At 45.6% G+C, this 22,381-nt stretch overlaps 1 protein-coding gene across 2 annotated transcripts in view; it reads left to right on the forward strand.

The window, feature by feature from the left end:
• The first annotated feature begins 3,126 nt into the window (after window positions 1–3,126).
• Window positions 3,127–22,381, forward strand: part of DAG1 (dystroglycan 1) — a 165,525-nt gene continuing 146,270 nt past the window's right edge. The window contains exons 1-2 of one of the 2 annotated variants that reach the window (XM_068252902.1): window positions 3,127–3,237; window positions 9,039–9,234. The gene's annotated coding sequence lies outside the window, so the exon portion shown is untranslated. Of the gene's footprint in view, window positions 3,238–9,038; window positions 9,235–12,325; window positions 12,569–22,381 lie in introns of those variants that run through there. The other variant, XM_068252903.1, reaches the window with a different exon arrangement.

The raw sequence follows: 22,381 nt of genomic DNA on the forward strand, positions 1-22,381 counted from the left end.
TTCCCCCTTCTGAGGTAAATACCTAATTGTTGGCTTTGCAAACCTCCAAGGTTTGCTTTAATGCTGGGTACACATGATATGACTTTCCGTGCGATAAATGCATCCGATTGATAAAATCCCTCATGTCCGGTATTACTCCCGATCGATTCTGCGCACAATTTCTCATAGAAGTGAATAGAAAAAGATAAGAAAAACGAGCGAAGATAAGAGAATCGAGCGCAGAATCAAGTGCAGAATCGAGCAGAAAAACGATTGGGCCGGAAAATCGTACCTTGTGTACCTAGCATAACACTTATCTATGACCAGAATTATTACACAGTTACTTGCTCCAATACTTCAAGATAGGCTATCCTTGAAGAGGGCTGTAAAAACAGCGTAGGAGATTTGGGCGCAACTGGCGCCACCATAGGCCGTAATAGGAATTACAGCTATAGCGGTGCTGAGTGAGTAATTTGTGCGCCGTCAAAAGCACAATCAAAAGACTGTGCACAAATTACTCCAAAAGCACTGTAATTTCGGCCGCCAGCAATAGCTGGAAGCTGAATTACATCTTTCCCCTGAGTCCACGTTGGCCTGGAGGGGGAATAGTAATTAACGCCGCCGGGGCTTGTGCAGGAGCAGGGTGAGACATTTATCGGCTTTACCCTGCGCCCAAATCTCCCGGCGGCTGTATAATAGGTACGCATCCTTGATATTTGCATCAGGCATTTGAGTCATTTGCAGGTCAGGTTTGGATAGCCCAAAATTGTGTCTCAGTTAAGGGTCGGTTTGCAGGCTGAAGGTACTGCAGGTTGAATCAAGGTGCCGCTAGCGATTATATATGCTGTGAATGTGCCTTTGCTGATTTTAATGCTGCCATGGTTGGCTGATCTCTCCTTGCTTTGAGATTGAGCTCCACACATCGTATTGGAGACATGCCAGCAGCCAAAATAAAGAGATAAGTGGCGTTTGATCATGATTTACCAGGAACTGGAACTCATTTAGCCCTGTGCATACTCATTTCAATAGGAGTGAGCTGTACCTTCCTATTAACATCTGATTAGGTTTGACTGGACAGGAGCCAGAGGAGGTTCTGGGCATTCTTTCTCGACTTCGGAGGAGGAGACACAAGTGAGGATGAGACCTATGGCAGCGCTGCGAGGAATAACAGAGCACATCCATTAACTCACAGATATATATATATATATATATATATATATATATATATATATATATATACCCTCTTTCCCTGAAATTAAGACATCCCCTGAAAGTAAGCCCTAGTAGGAATTTTGAGCATACTCGAAATATAAGCCCTACCCTGAAAGTAAGCCCTAGCGGCAGTAAGGGGAAAAATATGGAAACTTTTGTTATTGCTGGAGCCCATAGTCTTGCGGGCAAGTAGACACCAGACACAGGAAGACAGGGGGTAGAGGAGGACACAGGTACAGAGGGGACACTTAGGCAGGGAACACACTTGTCTTTCAGTTCTCTGCGTGCATTTTTCTGCATACTTTTTCTGCAGACCAAGTGTGTTTCCATGCAGGAAAACACGCATGTTTTTTCACAGCAGCTGATGTAATTGATAGAGAAAACTGACAAAATGTGCAGAGTCATCATGCAGAATGTCAACATATTAAGTCTGAACTAGCCCATTGATTAACATCAGTTCTCAGTTTTTCTGTGAAGAAAACGCGCACAAAAACAGTCAAGTGTGTTCCCTGCCTGAAGGGGAAAAAAGTGGCACAGAAGAGGTGGATCCAGCAGAGGAAAAGGTGTCACAGTGGGTGAGGTCAGGAGGACACACAGCACAGGAACTTTTGTGTTCATAGACATATAAGACATCCCCTGAAAATAAGCCCTAGCACATCTTTTGGTGCAACAATTAATATAAGACACTGTCTTATTTTCGGGGAAAGACGATATATATATATATATATATATATATATATATATATATATATATATATCGTTAGAATAGTAAAGCCATACACACATTACCGGTAATTTTCTCCTTCAGATTTGAACACCTTGATCAGATCTGCAAGAAATCTATAGCAAGAGGAGCTGCTTCAATTGTAATTTCAATTGATTTGCAGCAAAAATCGAAATCATGATCTGACTATTATTATTGTTATTTAGTATTTATATAGTGCCAACATCTTTTGCAGCGCTGTACAAAGTATAGTCTTGTCACTTAACTGTCCCTCAAAGGAGATCACAATCTAATCCTTACCATAGACTCTTATAGAAGACAAAAGGACACAGGGAGAACGGGAGCCCGATGTGGTGTATTATCACTACAACACCAGAAGATGTGAAGGATAGAGAGATATACTCACAAAATTAAGTCGCTGTGACAGCAACCAATCAACCAGCATGTGAGGAAGTACCGTCCTCACTCGGCCTTGTTTCCAGTAGAAGGGTAGGTCGGAGCTCCTGATAACAAAGGAGGCACACTTGGAGAGTACCACTATACAGTGGTGAAGGTAACTGGGAAAGGATAGAAGGCGCCCGTAGAAATATGGCTATGTTTCTTATAGTGTAGGAATCATTTATAATAGTAGAAGATAATGATGTTCCTACCTTATGGGAGTCAGACTCACATGCAAGGTAACGGTAAAAAGCTTCTCAATTTTTATTAGGGCACAATCGACAACGCGTTTCACGGGCCACAGCCGCTTCCTCAGGTCTATAGGAGTGCCTGGGTAGAAATGTCATGATCCTGAATTCAGAGGCAAGGCAAATCAGATGACCTGATTTGACTTTACTTTAAACAGTCTCTAGAACTTTATTTGGCAGATCTGTGGATGTTTTTCTTATTCAGCCATTATTGGACATTAAAGCTACATATATATGACAAGTGCTCTTGCCTGCAGGGATCCGGGCGAGTGCTGTACAGACATGTCACTAGCCCAGTGGCCACCAATTAGTTTATTGCTGTGGAGGGGTAGGAGGAATGACTCACAGCGCACGAAGAATCAGCTTCTGGTTGGCCGGGTGAACAATGTGCTCGGTGGTCAGTCCGGCATCAGATGTTGGGGCTCCGATGCACGCGCTAGATTCTTGGCCAAGTTTAATCCAGCGTGTGTACAGCGCTGCAGAGGGGCAAATTGTCACTAACATTTCTTTATCTTGCATTAACAGGAGGCCAGGAGGAACGGAGGACCTAAAGGCGGCTTCAGTCAACAGCACCTGGCTGGAGAAGAAGAGGATCGTGGCTGGAGCGAAGGGGCGAGGAGCGTGGCGGCAGGATTGGTAGGAGCTTCACTGTGCGCTCTGCACCTCTGGCACCAATGTTTGCTGTATATTCAGACAATAAGACGCCATAAGAAAAAGTGTGCCTTATATGCCGAAAAATACAGTATATCAGAAACTTACTATATCAGAAATTGCCCTAGAAATGGCCCAGCATGCCCTGGTACATTCTGTGCTGCAAAGGAGCAACTCTGTCCTCCCATTGTAGGTACAGTACAAGCATTTGCACATCTGGTTGACTACAAGGTTAAATATACCTTAGGGCTGCATAACCAGGCAGGAAAAATTGCTGGTACAGTATCCAGGGCTCTTTAAAAATTCCATCCGTCAATGAATAGAGGCAGCCACTCACTTCCTGTGATTGGCTCCAATACCTCCTTGGGCGGGGCTTGCAGCACCAGCCTAAGGAGAGCAGTAGACAATAGGTTTCACACTGACATGCGACGCTTGCACCGCCCACTTTTTACTATATCCAGTCAGCATCACGTAGGGGACAAAAACGTTTACTATAACAGAAGTTTTATTATATACAGGTTTATTATACAGTACCTGGTGTTGCTATACTGTATTGGGAAAAATAAGCAATTTTGTTAATTACATAATTTCCAGTACAGTCTCTATGTAAATGATCACGGTGGGTCTATTTTAAAAGGAATAATTTCTCGTGACTAATATCAGTGATTGTGCTTTAGGGAAACTTTCTGAAAACAATTTTTTTCTTATTTTTATAAAGAAACATTCCTCCCACACTTCCCTCAGAAGTCACATTTATTAGCGTCCCCTGTGCTTATCATATAGTTTTAATTGAAGATTTCTAGGATTGTTTGGTAAGATGTGATATCAGATCCACCCCTGTTGTTTACCGCAGTGGGCGGAGACAGATGGCCGTGTAACATCATTTCTATATGTGAGCCAGCGGGGGAAACTCGACTGTTTTTAGTGTCTGGAAGTTGTGGGGACATTTGTAGGCGAAAAAGCGGAAAGTTGTGGTGTAATTACACTTTATGTCTGTCTGAGTGCAGCACTATAATTGGCACCCCCTCCCAGCATCTGCTACCTCCTGTGACTAGGAACATCAGCGGTAGGGTGGGTGACACAGAGAAGAGTCGGAACAAATAACCGATCCAGTCCGAACTCAACCCTGGTAGCGGGAGCACTTCTCCAACACTTAGCTTTTATTCATAATGCTGTGCTACAGCATACTAGTCCAGCACAATGTCCTTTGTTGTGAGAAACGTTGTGCTGGACTAGTATGCAGTATCACCAAGTTATGAATAAAAGAAGACGTTTGTAGATTGCTCTAACTACAACAATTAAGTCCTGCCTGTATCTGTTATATGTTGCAAGCTCGTTTGGAGGTTTGATGGACCTCCACCTTGGTCTGTAACTCTCCATTTAAATTGTCTCACATCTGAGGCCTGTGGATCCACCTTGAATTTGTCTTTTTTTATATAGTAGAGTTGGTAGCACAGAAAAGGGGCACACGCAGGACTGTGGATTCGGTACAAAATCATCTGACTCCTTAGTTACGGAAACCTCTGACTCCTGGTTTCCAAAATTGCTCTGACTCCTCGACTCCAACACATGTCCAACTTTTTTCGACCGACTTGTCATTTGAACGACACGTTAGACGTGTGTACGCACTGTCGAGCGACTGATAACAGCCAGTTTGCCCAAACCACTGTGCGGATCCATTGGACCAACTATCGTTCAAACGACTGTTAGGTCCGTAAATGTGTACAAACGACTTCTAGTCGTTTGTCCAACTAATAGGCGTTCAAACATAGACGTTTGATCTAGTCCATTGTTCTATCCAGTCCATTGTCCATTATCAAGTTGGTAAATGACATGTAAATTAGCATATCAGCCGCTTTGTTGGTCAGTGTGTACAGGACGTCTGAACGACTTATTTGCACTTCAAGTCGTTCAAACGACCAGTTTAAACGACAATCAGGCATAAAGTTGGACGTGTGTACGCACCTTTAGTCTAATACTTACCAGAGCTATGGAGTTTGTACAAAAAAAAATAACCTGACTCCATCTCCTCAGTATATGAAACCACCTACCGTATTTCAGGTACCCAAAAATTGCTTCAGCTCGGACTCCACAGCCCTGGACACGCGGTGGGTTTGGTAGCCAAAAGAGGGCACAATGGAGCTGGTTGCATAGAGAGGGGAGAACACGTTGCCTGTGCAGAACAGTAGGGTGACAAACAATGACAGTACTAGCATAAAAGCGTAAATAAACACTGTAGGCTTACTAGTGGTAGCATTGAAGGGGGAACACGGTACCAATGCACTGCATGTTTTGATACCTGACTCTCATGGCCAACATTCTCTTTTTAAACAATTTGTGCTACATTAGTTCATCTTCGGGATTGGACCTTTACTCCACGTGTGCAACCTAAAAACTGAAGTTTTCCTTGACTTCACTTTTACAGACAGCAATGGAAAGATTAAGCGTCAGTGTTTACTGTATGGAGAGCTGCATTGGCAGAGCTCTCCTGCAGTCTATTCACAGTTGAGGAAAAGACCTAATTAGACACATTGATCTGCCTAAACAAACACAAGAACTCAGAGAAGTGAATTTCTTCAGCATCTATATGTGGATTAAAGACTTTTCATTGTGTGCTGTACAAGAGTTTAGTTTGCTCTAAGTGCCCTTTTCCACTAGAGCGATTGCGATTGCTGAATCGCAAAATCGCAAATCGCTAGTGATTTTTAAATCGCTAGGGTTGTTACTTTATCATAGAAATCACGAGAAGTATTTTCCACTACAGTGATTCGATTTGGAAATCGCTAATCGCAATCGCTTGCTGGAGCGATTTTTACAATGATAATGCAATGCAAATGAAAATCGCAATCGCATAACAGAATTAATGAAAAATCGCAATCGCAATCACTGGCGTTTGTGATTGTGATTGCTAGTGGAAAAGGGCCCTAACAAACACCGGAGTTCAGCTATCATATAGCCCAATGCCATATTGACTGTGACGCAAGTATAGTTGGCCACTGTGATTGGCTATGACAGTATTGACTGGTCCATGTCTTTACAGGTCATCATTAAGCCACATACACACACTTGACTTAAGTCGGCTGAGGTGGTCGATAATGGCCGCCTCAGCCGACAATCAGGCGTGTGCACAGCACCCGACAACCCCAGACACGCAATCCGCGAGCGATCCGCTGGATGGATGTACCCAACCCCAGCGTGATCCCATTGTTAGTGCCACTCCCCCGCCCATCGCGCCACTCATCGTCCCTCTGTTGTCCCCCGCATAGCAACACACCGCATCGATAGCTAGAGAGGTGCGGTGTGCGGCAGGGCTCAGTGATGTCACCCAAGGGGATTTGCTTCTTATCCCCGATGAGCGACATGCGTTGGGCAGCTGTATGAGCCTTTAGGCTGAGGCTGGTGTCACACTGTAAATTAGCATTAACGGTGCAGTGTGCCGAGCCTGCCGCAAAGCACTGCCAAAAACTGTCTGGCATTCAGCCAAGCAGGAAGTGACGCACACTTACAGTCACTTCCTGCTTCGTGCATGCGGAAATACATTGTAAAAATACGCTTCAGCGACCTCCAACGCTTAGAAAAACACCTGCATCACCATGACTTCCGGGCCGACGCAGGTCACCCCAGGAGCCGCGCGGTATCGTAGGTATGCACTAGCGTTAAATCGGGCACTTCCGGCACAGTGTACCACAACGTGGGAAGAATGAACTTCCCCATAAACCTGCATTAGGCTGCAGTAGCAGTGGGGCAGTCTGCTACAACGCACTGCGCCAGTGTGAAAGGGCCCTCGGGTAGTGTTATACATAGTTGGGGGGGGGGTTACTATTATGCACAGATGGGGGTGTTAGTGTGGCGTATACTGTATGTCATGGAAGCCAATAGCAGAATATCAGTAATATTGCATTACTGATATTTCAACTTTGGCAACAGCAGGTGCCCAAATGAATAGGGGCTATTATTACAAATACAGACTCAATTCACCAGTTCTCCTTCTTTGGACCACATCTGAATACTGTACTGAGCACTGTACACTGGAAGCATCCCATAAGACCTGGAGACACTCTGGTCCATTCAAATTGCCATCAAAATCTGACCCTTCTCAAAGTCACTCGGATTACACTCTCTGCTCCCTACACATCACATTGGAGAGCCACCTAATCTATCCCACTCCTTGACAGATGCCTTTGTAATCAGATAATCAATGTGTTTCACTTCGCTCATCAGTGGCTTTTATTTTATTGCTGATCAGCGTATATTGCTCCGTAACCATCCACTCTATCAGACAGACGGGATTGTCATGTTCATTCATATGGCGGAGTCATTAGTGAACACTAGCCATGTGGTGTATCTACCACCCCCACCTGTAGATCCTTGGAGGGAAGCATGGGGGGGCTGGGCTGGAGAAAGTAATGAGAAGTGTGTAGAGGTCACTGCAATCAGCTAAGGGTCAGAGTTCATCAGCTTATCAATGGCTTGCTAATCACTGTTACATGAAACAATCAGACAAGTGTCAGAATGACAATATACACTCTGATGGACAATAGTGGCCATCTGCATGGGGGGGAAGGGTCCCCTGACTATTGTCCAGACAATTACCTGCCAATTAATGACAGTAACTGATAATAAAGGAGGGCTGTGGGAGGGATAAGTCATTTGTCTCCAGTATCTTCCAACCCAAACAGGACTCATCAAGTGCTAGTCTGAGGGGTATTTACTGAAGTAGGGAGGGATATCTTCACTTGGACCCCCCAGTTGCTGCGGCCAAACACAGGCCAACGGGCCCTTCCTCCATCTCTGAGGACTGTGTATAGAACCTGTCTGAACTGTTTAATATATATGGCACTGTGCAATTCACAATGAGAGGAAATAATGAGATGGCCTTCAAAAGCTCCTATGGTCATTCTTCTCATTTTCTCTTCTCTTTGTAGAGCCAATTCATTGATGGCTATGGAAAAGGTTTTTGTTTTTGTACTGTGTATGTTGCAGTTAGGAAGCAATCAAAACTCCTAATTAAGGAGTGACAAACCGAAATACAAAGTGGGGCGAAACTGAGCACTGGGGCCAAGTTGCAGGCCAACCTCAATGTCTAATGGCCACCTCTCTCCCTTGTAAAGTTCCCTAGTGTCTGATGCCCCCTCCCTCCCCTATACAGCTCCCTGGTGTCTAATGCCAACCCTCCTCCCATAGAGTTCCCTGGTGTCTAGTGGTCCCCCCTCTCCTATACAGTTCCCTGGTGTCTAGTGGCCCCATCCCTCCTCTATATAGTTCCCTGGTGTGTAATGCCTCCTCCCTCTCCTATACATTTCTTTTGTGTCTAGTGGCCCCCTGCCTCCCCTATACAGTTCCCTGGTGTGTAGTGCGCTCCCTCACCTCCCCATATGGCTTTCCTGGTGATCTAGGATTTCCCCTCCAATATAGCTTTCCTGGTGGAACTAGCACTGGCTGGATAGTGTAATGGTTAAGGGCTCTGCCTCTGACACAGGAGATCTGGGTTCAAATCTCGGCTCTGCATGTTCAGTAAGCCAGCACCTATTCACTAGGAGACCTTGGGCAAGTCTCCCTAACACTGCTACTGCCTATAGAGCGCGTCCTAGTGGCTGCAGCTCTGGCGCTTTGAGTCCGCCAGGAGAAAAGCGCGATATAAATGTTCTGTGTTTGTGTTGTTTGTTTGTAAAGTCAGAACTCTGTGGGCCAGATTTGGCCCGTGGGACAGAGTTTGACACATATGGCCTAATTGAAGCCTCAACTAAACAGCAACATGATTGGTTGTTTTTGTGTTTTTGTTGTAGTATTCTGAATAACATCAACTATATGGAGCACTGCAGAAGATTCTGACTATACGAAGGAGGCCATAGATGGACTGATGTCCCACAGAGAGAAATGTGCAGCCGGAGACTGGCCAACCTCACTTAGAGTGCACTCCACCTGAAGTCGTCATCTCCTCACTCAGCGGCAGGAGGGGATTGAGCACTCGCTGGTGGAAAGGTGCGTTCCATGGAGGAGAGGGAAACCTATTATTTTAAGATGTGATATAATGACACATATTTTCAAGGAGGTAATATCATTTTTGGACCCACAGATGCAGTTTCATCTCACATTATACACCTTATAATATCTATAATGTATCTGTAAATGAAATTGGAAGTTGTTAAATTCCAAAAACAATTTCACCAGCACCAAATGCTCAGGAGGGAGTAACCTAGCAACCCTTTGTACACAGTGTGACATGATTTATCCTTAATTACAGTCACACATAAACTTCATACAAATATCTTACATCAAAATTATTATTGTGTACCGTAAGTTCTAGTGAAGTGCCACAAGGCATCATGCTAGGGCCATGTAAGGAATAATTTCCCATTTCTGACAGGATATCAGTTGTGTTTTGCCAAGGTATTGCCATTGCAAAACAATTGTAAACTGCACTATACATTTCTTTTTTCCTAAGTTGCTGTCACTTTGGGCTAGTTTACAGGGGGACGCTTTTCAGGAGCGTTTTAGTGCTTTGCCGTTGATCAGTGCCTTGCCGAGGATCAGCAAAGCACTTTAAAGGGGAGGTCTGAGCAAAATGATAAAAAAAGAAAATCTACTTACCTGGGGCATCCTCAAGCCCCTGGCAGCCATCCTGAGCGGAGCGGAGCTGTGGCTAGGGCTCAGGACGGCTGCCAGGGGCTGGAGGAAGCCCCAGGTAAGTAGATTTTTTTTTTACACCTCGGATCTTCCCTTTAACAATGTAATCCTATAGGATCATTTTCTGTATTAATCGAAAACGTGCTGCATGCAGCATTTCGGCTACGTTAGCCCAAACCAGATTCACAGAATGGAAGCACTAAAAAATGTGAATCGCCTACCGTTTTTGGGATCCGAGTTTGAACCAATTACTGTAGGCATTGAAAATCTGACAGCTTTTTAACTACGGTAGTCCACCTCCTCATGGGGGATTCTCATTTATTTATTTAAAAAAGTACTTATTGAACTGCAGTTTCTCAGTCCAACTGACAAAATTGTGTGCAAACAAGTAGGGCAGCTGGCTGACATTCTGTAAAGGAAATATTGAGAATCTCCCATGATGGACTGGTCCAAAATATGTCAGCTTTTTACTACCTACTGCAAGTGACAGCAACATAGGGAAAAAAGTGATTACAGTACATTTTTACTCTGGGAGAAATGTCCTTTTCATACTGTATGTATTTCATTTTTTTTTTCACAGTGGGGCACCTTTAAAGGGAACTTAAAGCAAAACAAAAAACATAAAACAGTTTAACTTACCTGGGGATTCTACCAGCCCCCAGCATCTGCGCTGTCCCCATGCCATCACTGTGCGACGTTCCTGTCATCCGCAGCACCACTCTTTCATCTCGATGCGTAGCCTCTGTCCATGTGCCTCCTGTTCGGGCTCCGGCAGACGCAAGCGCTCCGTGCATGTGCGGTAAGAGAAAATCTCTACTGTGCATGGACAGAACGCTATGGGAGTGTGATCGAGGATTCGCTCGACCTGGGCCACGCATGCACAGTGGCTGTCACCTCACCTGGCTGAAATAAGGGTGATGTGGGGGACTGGAGCATCGCACAGTGACGGCGCAAGCACAGGACGGCTGCAGGGGCTGGTAGAAACCCCAGGTAAGCTAAACTGTTTTCTTTTGTTTTGCTTTAGGTTCCCTGTTAACCACTTGCGTACAGCTCTACTTGAAATCTAAGCCCTGTTTGGGAGTTGCTATCCCTGCCAGGGCATAGATTTCAACTTCCCCACCGCACGTGCTACCGTGGGTAGGACCACTCTCTCACCACTGCAGCCCCCTCGCTCTATCGTCGGTATCTCCTTGATCATAGGGTCAGGAGCCAATGAAATCGGCTCCTGACTGACTCACAGAGCTCTGCCGTCATAGCGACGGGAGAGCAAGTGAGCTTCAGTGATGGAAGAGAGGTGCGATCGGTGGTATCGGCAAATCCAGTCGGCGTGACGACGTTGGGATCCATTTTTCGTACCAGCAGTCTCTGATCCTTAAGCGGCAAAGTTCTCTAGAACCTAGGTTCTCAGTGTGCAGTATATGTACTTTCGGAGGTTCCTATGTTGGGCTCAGGAGGTACTTGAACTTGTCCCAGCCTGTTTAAGTAAATTGTGAAATTAAAAATTAAAAAGCACATAGTTAAAAAAAATGAGTAAGCATTTTAGTAAATTAAAACACACAAAGCAATGTTTGCCAAGTATTTATACCCAATGATGGAATACTCCTTGCCTATAGGTGTGCTTCAAGGGGGTCACTGGTCAGGATCTAATTGTATAGCTTTCTGCGTTGGGAACATTGAGAGAACAATTATGAGCACATTAGGATCCCTCTGGGAGATGCGGAGAAGGTCTCGGACAACCATGCTGGATGTGTGTTTACCATTCAATATACGTTCATTTCTCCACACCCGGAAATGCCGGGAACAGACGCCTGAGAATGGCGCAGTGCTGCTTTCGGTGTTGTGGACACTGATGGGAGAAGTGAAAGGAGAGATAAGCTGAGAGTTCCGTTACCTCCCCCTTCTGGGGTCCTCCGAATGGGGACAGACGCATCGCAGTAGCGCTGTTACTCACATTGTGATGGAAATGGGGTGATTAGTCTATTCTTAGCCCAAATGACCTGGGTGGAATAAGCATGTGATTTTTTGGCTTTCACGTTAGTAGTAAAGGTTGTGTGTATCTATACAGCTCGCCGCATTATAGAGCTCTCCAGCCCTCCCTTCCTGCCTTCATTAACCATTCCTTGTCCACCATCTCCCCAGGGCTCCCCCTTGTCTGTCGCCCTCCTCCCGACTTAATTATTGGTGAATTCCTGGCCATTGCAGCACGAGGGTTATTCACAGATTTCCAGGCGGTGATGGGGGAACAGGCTGCAGAGAGATGTACAGGGGAATTCTGATGCTTCCTCCATTGAAGCAGGCTTTGGCAGCTGAGACTCTGTCACTCCATTGGTGGGCTGAGCGGAGGCTGCAGCCAATGTGAACGGGGTACCCGAGCAGCCATAAGGGGATGATTGGCTAGTAGCACCTATTCTCTGCCGGATTTCAGGCTGCCTATGTTCCCAGCTGAGAGGAGGGGAGAGACAGAGAGAGCGCCAGGGAGAAAGGGAGAGACAGAAAAAGAGAAACAAAACAAGAGACGGAGAGGAACGAGAAAGAGAGAGGGAAGCATACAGGGACCGGCGGAGGAGCTGCGGCTCAGAGGACAACAAGAGGACCTTTCACTGCCTGCTGGCTCTATGGATATTTGTCACGGATAGTCGCCTCCATAGGCTGCTCTCTGCCCGCAGAGAAAATCGAGGAGTCAGAGAAGGTATGCTGTGTAACCGAGATCGCTACATCTTCGCCATCATCACCGTCATCATCGCTCCATCCTCATCTCCATCGGCAACCGCACAGCATCCACAATGCACAATCACCCATTCGCCTCTCATGACATGAATAAATGAGCGCACCCCCCGCATCTCCCACCCCCATCTTCCCATCAGTCCAGTCAAACGAAGATCTATAGGAGTGTCACCATTGCATTCCGTCCAGACACAACTCGCAGGTGTGGGATCATTAATAAGTGTGGACAAACCGGCTCTGCAGAATATTCCCCCCCCCCCCCAACCAACCGGGATGGATATGTGCACAAGAGGGAGGCAGCGTATGTCTCCCATCATCGGGCAGAGATTGGGACTTCCTGAGCCAGAAGTCACTGTGCATAATAATTTATTGCTGGAGTGTTGTCACGTTCTGTAGTGAAGGCATCTCTGGTGGATGAGGGAGTGCTGTGAATTGCTCGGCTGTCCTTATACAGGGCAACAATGGCCATTCTGGCCTGTATGATAGGCTGAACCATGGGAGCACCCAAATGCTCAGCACCCTGGCCACGCATACCAGTAACACTGATGTCAACCACTTCCAACACCTCTACAGCGGCAGCCATATTCTCCCCAGTACCATCCAGAACTGCTCCTTGCATCCAATCACATTTCACCTCTCATCAGTTCACGGTCGCCATGACAATGGAAGGTGGTGCTTAGTTGCCATGGGTTACTGCACTTAATGTGCCTCTCCTTGCTTTAGTAGATGATTTATTCTTGTGTAATGACTATTTGGACAGCATAATGGTGATAACACGTCATAAATGCCTATATTTTTATGTAATGAAGTGACAATCCGTGTGTGATAATATTATAATTGAGGGGCTCTAGGAAAGAGAACTAGTGAGGTCACAAAGGATTTTTTTGCCCTCAAAAGGCATTGGACACAGTTGCACAGGTGATGAAACCGTGTTTTGCCCCCGCTGGTAATAAAGAGGTTGCTTTTCGCCTATATAGTGCTGTAACTATCCATACATATTACTATATCATTCAGCAGCTGTGACAACATCAAATCCATAAGATTTCTGACAATCCATCATCATGATTCTCCAACTCGCCCCCTACAGCACTGTGGCTGGATAGTGTCATTGTTAAAGTGTAACTGTCGGGCATAAAATCAATTCTTTGTTTTTATCTGGTAAAGTAATAAGGATGCTAACCAGGCAATTCAAAAATTAAAATCACTATTATTTTTCTTGTTGATAAATGATCATTCCCCAGTTTACCTGACTCTTATTTGGTACACACAAAATTTGGTACGCAAAAAGGAAGTTGCAGGGCATGCTGGGTTGTCCTTGCTTCTCTATTTCCCCCTCAAACTTAATTAATGCAGCCTGATTGGCTGAAGCCTCTTTTCCCTCCTGTTTTTCCCTCCCACACCTCTGTTACTCTCTGATTGGTCAGTTTTTCTCATGCTGAGACAATGCACTTTCTATAGTGGAGGGCGGGCAATGCATACACAATCAGGCAGAAGAGAGTAAGGGGGGAAATGACATCAGGATTAGCTTCAAAATAGCCACACTTAAAATGGGAAATGCTAAGAAGGATATTCTCTTTTTTTACTGTAGAAAAATCAATAAAATCAAAACGTGGACAGTTCAATACATATGTTATATAAGTAGAGCATGTATTTATCTATGTGGGTTTTTTTCTAAGATAGTTTGGCTGACAGCTCCTCTTTAAGGGCTCTGCCTCTGACACGAGTGACCTGAGTTTGACTCTTGGCTCTTCCTATTCAGTTAGCCAGCACCATTCAGTAAGGAGTCCTTGGGCAAGACTCCCTAACACTGCTACTGCCTATAGAGTGCACCCTAGTGGCTACAGCTCAAGTATTTCAGACCGCCAGGAGAGAAGCGTAAATATTTGTCATATGATATAGCCTCTATAGAACATTAACCACTTTACCACCACAGGTGCGTATATCTACGCTCTTTTTAACACCCTTTACCCACCAGGAGCGTAGATATACGCACCGCCGCTGCTGTCCGCGCTCCCGCTCGCTCGTGTGCGCGCTCTCGTGCACGCCGCTGGCCGCTTGTCCGGGAAAAACGCTCCTGTTCGTTGATCTCAGCCCCCCAGCAATGATCGTCTGCTTCTATGAGAAGCAGCGTGATCATTGTGAAAAAAAAAAGTTTCCCAGCCTCATTGTACTTCCTGTAAGCGTACTTCCTACGCTTACAGGTCGCATGCACAAAAGGTTACTGTGGCCATCTTGTGGCCAAATAGTAAAACTACACCCAAAAGCATTTTTCATATACAAATACATAGTTTTACATTATTAATTAACTGTTGTCTCTGATAAATGTTATCTCTGATAAGACGTGCAATCTCTGATAAGGCGTGCTATTTGTCATAGCACAGTTTAGTGAATCAACGCCTATGTCTGTTGCGTTGCATCTCAACAGACAATATTGCAATGCAATGTTATTTCTATGGGGCAATCACACTGATTGTGGTGCATTGCGTTCCGTTGGGGCAGCACACAGCATGCACTGCATTTACAGTCAGGCATACTTTCATTGTATTGTATGCCTCACTGTATGGCCCCACCGCACATGATGTGACTTTTTGCCTTTGTTACGATCTTATCACAACGCAGCCTAAATCCTAAGAAAGCCAATTTATTTGCATTTCCTACCCATTATTCTTCATCACTTACACCTATGCATGGAGGGTACTTGTAACCCCGAGACTGGCAAAAACAGCGCAGGAAATGTGGGCGCATCATAAGCCGAAATGTGAATTACAGCTATAGAGGTGCTCAGACAGTAATGTGTGTGACATCAAAAGACAAATTACTATAAAAATAGCGTTATTCTTAATGATCTCTTTCCCCTGAGTCCATGGCGGCCTGCAGGGGGAATAGTAATGAACGGCACCAGGACTTTTGCTGGAGCAGGGTGAGACGTTTTTCAGCTTCACCCTGCGCCCAAATTTTCCAAGGCCTTCAAAGGACAACGGAAGCGAGAGGGATATGGAGGCTGCCATATTTATTTCCTTTTTAGCAATACCAGTTGCCTGGCAGCCCTGCTGATCCTCTGCCTCTAATATTTTTAGCCATAGACCCTGAACAAGCATGCAGCAGATCAGGTGTTTCTGACATTATTGTCAAATCTGACAAGATTAGCTGCATGCTTGTTTCTCGTGTTATTCAGATACTACTGCAGCCAAATAGACCATCAGGGCTGCCAGGCAACTGGTATTGTTTAAAGGGAAATACATATGGCAGCCTCCATATACCGCTCACTTCAGTTGTCCTTTAATTATACTGTATGTAAACTTGTAGACCATCAGTTTCTCACAATGCTGTGATGATCATTTGCGCAAACGTAAAGCTATATGTCAACTCAGCAGTCCGTTCACCTCTCTGCCCAAATCATAACATGTTTTACTTCTTTAGTTGGAGGCTTTAGTTCTCTAATAGCTTCATATATTGTTCAGTGGTATACATGTTACCACTGCTCCTTCCACATTGATAAAATGTCCCTATATTAAGCGCCATACAATCGTTAGAATCCAGCGTGTGTACATCAGCCCCCGAGGCCTCTTCCCCACTCCTGTCAGTGATCTGCCAGGCTGACTGATGGCAGAGAGCATTGTCCTCTCCATTTACCTAACCCCACCCGCCAAATGGTATCAACCCCTTCCATAGGAACAAAGCATGTCGTTAGCCTTCAAGCTAACAATGCATCTGTCAGACGTGGTCCGGCCATGCCTTACATATGTGCACGAGTCTGTAGTTTGTATCTTCACCCAACCACAATAGGGAGACCTCCCTACTGCAGGTGCTATATTCTGCTCTGTCCTAATTTTGACATTTTCCTGCAGTAGGTTGTGTCTTTGCCCTTCTCACAGTGGTGAGATTTCATTTTAGTAGGTTGTGTCTCTGCCCCTCCCACAGTGGTTAGATTTCCCTTCACTACCTGGTGTCTGCCCCTCCCACAAGGGTGAGATTTCCCTTCAGTAGTTTGTGTCTCTGCCCCTCCCACAGTGGTGAGATTTCCCTTCAGTAGGCTGTGTCTCTGCCCCTCCCACAGTGGAGAGATTTCCCTTCAGTATGTTGTGTCTCTGCCCCTCCCACAGTGGAGAGATTTCCCTTCAGTAGTTTGTGTCTCTGCCCCTCCCACAGTGGTGAGATTTCCTTTTAGTAGGTTGTGTCTCTGCCCCTCCCACAGTGGAGAGATTTCCTTTTAGTAGGTTGTGCCTCTGCCCCTCCCACAGTGGAGAGATTTCCTTTTAGTAGGTTGTGTCTCTGCTCCTCCCACAGTGGTGAGATTTCCCTTCAGTAGGCATTGTCTCTGCCCCTTCCACTGTGGTGAGATTTTCCTTCATTAGGCTGTGCCTCTGCCCCTCCCATAGTGTAGAGATTTCTCTTCACTACCTTGTGTCTCTGTCCCTCCCCCAGTGGAGAGATTTCCTTTTAGTAAGTTGTGTTCTGTCCCTCCCATGGTGGAGAGATTTCCCTTCAGTAGGCTGTGCCTCTGCCCCTCCCATAGTGTAGAGATTTCCCTTCACTACCTTGTGTCTCTGTCCCTCCCCCAGTGGAGAGATTTCCTTTTAGTAGGTTGTGTTCTGCCCCTCCCTCAGTGGTGAGATTTCCCTTCACTACCTGGTGTCACCCCCTCCCTCAGTGGTGAAATTTCCCTTCACTACCTCTTGTCTCTGCCCCTCCCACAGTGGTGAGATTTCCCTTCACTATTTTTTTTCTCTGTCCCTCCCACAGTGAGAGATTTCCCTTCACTACCTTGTGTCTCTGCCCCTCCCACAGTGAGAGATTTTCCTTCACTACCTCTTGTCTCTGCCCCTCCCACAGTGGTGAGATTTCCGTTCAGTAGGCTGTGTCTCTGCCCCTCCCACAACATTGAGATTTCCCTTCAGTAGGTTGTGTCTCTGCCCCTCCCACAACATTGAGATTTACATTCAGTACATTGTGCTGCCTCCTCTTACACAATGGTGAGATTTCCATGCACTTCTGTATATTGATAAACGGAAGTAGTAGAGGGGCTTCCATGGCGTCATCTGTGTGGTGATGTTACAAGTAGCCCACTAGCTTTATATATAGTGTTCAGATATTTCAGTGATGAGATTACCCTGCTGCAGTTTGTGCTACTGCTCTTCCACAATGGTAGGACTTCCTTGAAGTAACTTGTGTCTCCATCAGGACTGGATCTATATCTCAAGAGCTTATTTACACAGACATTCTGGCACTCTAAACCCCACCCTCTGCCAAACCATGAATCCCAAGCCAATGCAGGTTTGTTTGCCAATCTGCACTGCAAGTGTATTGGGTGCCCCTGTTTACTGGTCGGCCAAGCCTTCACCCTCCCTTCTTTTGCATGACCATGTTGGCTATCCTGAAGCTGTGCTGACCTGGACTATACCATCACTGTGTTCTAAGCTATGACATCACTTCCTACAGGGATATGACCCCCACAGTGGCCTAAATTATAACTAAGTTTTAATACTCTAATTCCCTATAAACTAAACAAGCCTCGCCCACAGCTCAAAGTGCCTTGGCACTGTAGCAAGGGCTTGTAGGAGCTCAGTCTGGGCAGGAGGAGGGGAAGGTTACTAGCCAGAGATTTCAGAGGCAGAGGGGAGGAGGGAGCAGGAGAGGGGAGTGAGCTGAGGGCTGGAGATGCAGTTGCAGCTTGCCTGTGTGTAATGTGACAAAGAAAACATGGCCGCTGTCATTGTATCACAGGAATAAATAAACATGAAGTTGTTTGCAGCTAGATATGCTGTGTAAACTATCTAAACTTTAGATAAGATATATAGACAAGTTACTTGTCATAGTTAGTTTTTCATCTCGGATCCACTTTAAAATGAACAAAAACTAATTATGATAGAAGACTAGTAAAGTATTAATGCTAAAACTACATCCTGTGATTCTGAATTCTTTGTGGTATGCATGATGAGGGGTGTGGTTAGAGGTGTGGCAGGGGGCGTGTCTTAAACTGTATCGTTCTTATCTCAAAAAGTTGGAAGGTATGTGTTTGTGTGAACAAGCCTCCCATGTTGGACATTTTGTTATGCTTCTATGTGTGAACACTCTGACTATAAGCTTAGTTCACCCATTAAAATCTGCCATGTCAGGCTTGTTCATAGACTGGCTTCTCAGACTGCTTCAGAATACCACCTGCAGCTTTTCTAAGCATTTGAAATATTTTCATGTTTTTTTTCTTCTGTTTGCTCTTACGCACCTTCCTACCACTCTGAGATACTTCAGAATTCTTCACACAATGTTGACAAAGTTCTCTGTACACACAGCAGGTACATAGTGCTCTGTATTCACAGTGTAGTGACATAGTGGTAACATAAAGGTCCCTTCATAGTCTGTTTTAGTCCCCTATACTTTCCTACTGGTTCTGGGTCACACTGAGCTGCTTGGGCATTCTGTTGTACTGGTCCAAGCCCTATCCCATAGAGCCATATCAATCCCTGCCATGCACTAAGGAGGACCAACGGTCCAAAATAGGCTCTCTGCATGTTGGGTTGATGTGGCTCTGTCAATTTTACAAGCTATAGACTTGCTGTACAACAGCAGCTCTAGATGTAAGCCTGGCTTCAGAGGCATAAAGAGATCATTTGCATATTCAGGAGTGATGCATTGTGGGAGACCACAGTTGCTCACTTACAGCTGATTTATCGCAAATACCTTCTGTTTTAAGAAGGCAAACTACACTGAGTGTTGGTTTTTTTTTCGGTAGGTGGGCTTTTCTGTCTCTTTTAGTCCCATATACTTTCCCAGTGGTTTTGGGTCACCCCGAGCTGCTTGGGTATTTTGTGGTACATAAAGTGGTAACATGGTACTCCATAGATACAGCGGTGACATAGGGGCATACTGTGCACAGCAGTTTTACTGGTATGAACACAAGTGATCCAGCGTGTTCTATGCAAATGGTGCAGCTGGGTGGCACGTTGGTGCAGTGGATAGCACTCTTGCGGTGACATAGGGGTTGATTCACTGAGACAAGTAGCATGCCTTATCAGAGTTGACACACCTTATCAGAGTCAACACGCCTTATCATAGTTAACATGCTTTATCAGAGTAGCATAGTGAGTGCTACGAACTTAGCAGGCATACGTTTGTAGCGCTCGCTATGCTACTCTGATAAGGCATGTTAACTCTGATAAGATGTGTTAACCCTGATAAGGCGTGTTAACTCTGATATGGCATGCTAGTTGTCTTAGTGAATAAAGCCCATAGTGCTCTATACTTACTGCAGGAAAATACTACCCTGTAGACACATGACAGTGACATAGTGCTCTTATACATACATGCATTGGTGGCATTGGCCCTGATTCACCAAACTGATGTAAAATCCAGGGGCATGCCCTAGTGGCATAGTGCTTTATATATGATGTAATGACTTAGTGCTCTCTGCATACAGCCGGAATAGAAATGGTGGTAGCAGTGCTCTGTAGATACAGTGGTGACACAGGGGTTGATTTCTTAACTTGCGCTGCTCCAGTTAAAAGCCAGCATCACAAGTTAAATACAGTATGCGCACACTGAGCCATAGTGATCTGTAGCGTGCTGTGCTAAGTTACAGGCGCTTCTATTGAAAGTACGCACGTTCCTTACATGGCACTTGCGTTAGATGTGAAGTGTTGCGAGCGTGATACTTCACTAGCGTGGCCGTTACTACATTATTTGACCGATCGACCATGCGATTCCATAAATATTATCGAATGAAAATCAATGCTGCCAAGTGCATGTCCGATCAACATTGTGACCAATTACGGGCTGAGCATGTTGATAAAACATGCTGCATGATGTCAGGCCGTCGTGGTCGATCGAATACGCGGCGGTAACAGTGAGGGATATCGGGGCGATCAAAGAACGTGACAAAACCCCCTGCGCTGTGCCCCTAATGTCAAATGTGCCCCCCCCCTGGTGCACTATACTTTATCTGCCTGTTTCCGTTGCTGGCTCTGGGCTCCGTCCATACACGCGCCCCACGTAGTTGCAGGCACACACATGGGCACATGTGTGATGTCATATACACTCCCACGTTACTCTGGCAACCATGTGGGGCACGTGTATGGATGGAGGGCGGAGTCCGGAGCCAGCAGTGGACACGGACAAGTAAAGTATAGTGCACTGGAGGGGAGGTGTGTCATATTTGACATTAGGGGGGACAGCATCACAAGGCCAATTCCTGATCGGTTCCAGCATGAATTAGATCGGAGATCGACCTGCAGTGTATGGACAGCTAACACATCTCTCTCTAATCAGATTCATCGCTAGATGTATGGCTACCTTTTAGTGCTCTGTGGATACAGTGGTGACATAGTGCTCTGTAAACACATAGGAACCTTGCTATATGCTATGCAGGAATTATACGTGGCTCTCATCTGCTCGGCATTCATTATATAGAGTCTGACGTTTCACAGCTTTTGTTTTTGCTCCTCTGTTTGGGTCAGTGTTAAGTGCTGCATGTGCAGATGTTCTCAGCTTTCTCTAATTAGATCGCATAACTCCGGCATCATCATTATCTCCTATATCCATCACCGACATGTCTCCTACCTACACAATCTGTGCAGCGTTTGAGGGCAGAAGAAATAAAACAGGTTACACGGAAAATAATAAACATGTTATGCAACATCCGACCAACCTCAGATCATAACCATAGAAACGTCAAGCAATATACAGAATCCATGGTCATCTGCAATCATTATTTATGATGTGACATCAGCGTGGTTATAGATAGCTTCTCCGCTATTAAAGGGGATTTCTGCTCTGCCTGTAAAGCAACTCACTCTCTACAGCAGTGGCCCTCAAACTAAGGCCGAATGTGGCCCCCCGAAGCTTATTTACCGGCCCCCCAAACACAAAATGTATCATTTATAGATGCGGTCAGCTACATCTTTAAATATTGTTTGTCCGCATATAGAATAGCACTGGTGGCACCACCCATCCACATGGAAGCCAGAAAGCAGTAATTCGCAGGTTTCCAATCAAACACCACATCAGGTGACACTGCTGTTCAATTGGACTGCAGGTTGTCACCTGGGTATGCTTCATTGTCTGGCCCGCAAAGACTTCTACATCATTTTATGTATACTCTGGCCCCCCAGCAGTCTGAAGTATGTTGACCCGGCCCTCAACCCAAAACGTTTGGGGACCCCTGCTCTACATGAATAATAGAAATACAAAGAACCTCTAATAATAATCTTTCTGCATTTGATGGGCAAGCAGACCACACTGATGAGAGTATGTCTTTGGTGGGGTGGATAGGTTTGGTAGGCAGGAAGCCATTTGTTCCTTCAGTTGCTCAGTCTTCTCAGAACTTCAGGGATCTCATCTGATGCTCCATAGACAGATGAGGAGAAGCTGTGCTCTCTGCAATGTGTAGCCACTGGCAGAAATGGTGGGATTTAGCTGAGTTGCATTGTCCTCTTAATTTTTCTCAGCAGTGGCTCCCAATTTTCCCAGCAGTCCCCCAATTTAATAGGTAGATCCCCAGTCTCTGTAAGAAGTCACAAATGGCCCCCGGTCTGTCTCAGAAGTGACAGTATGTCACTCAATCTCTGTTAAGCTGGGTACTCACCATGCGTTTTCCCGCTCGATTCGCAGGTCGATCGGGATCGATTCGATTATTTCCCGCATGCTCGATTCGGGTTTCGATCGTTCCTGCCGTCAATTTTGCATACTTAACATGCAAATCGACGGCAGGAATGATCGAAACCCGAATCGAGCTTGTCGGAAATAATCGTATCGATCCCGAACGATCCGCGGATCAGGCGGGAAA

The sequence above is a fragment of the Hyperolius riggenbachi genome, chromosome 9 (genome assembly GCF_040937935.1).
Source record: "Hyperolius riggenbachi isolate aHypRig1 chromosome 9, aHypRig1.pri, whole genome shotgun sequence".
Lineage (NCBI taxonomy): Eukaryota > Metazoa > Chordata > Amphibia > Anura > Hyperoliidae > Hyperolius > Hyperolius riggenbachi.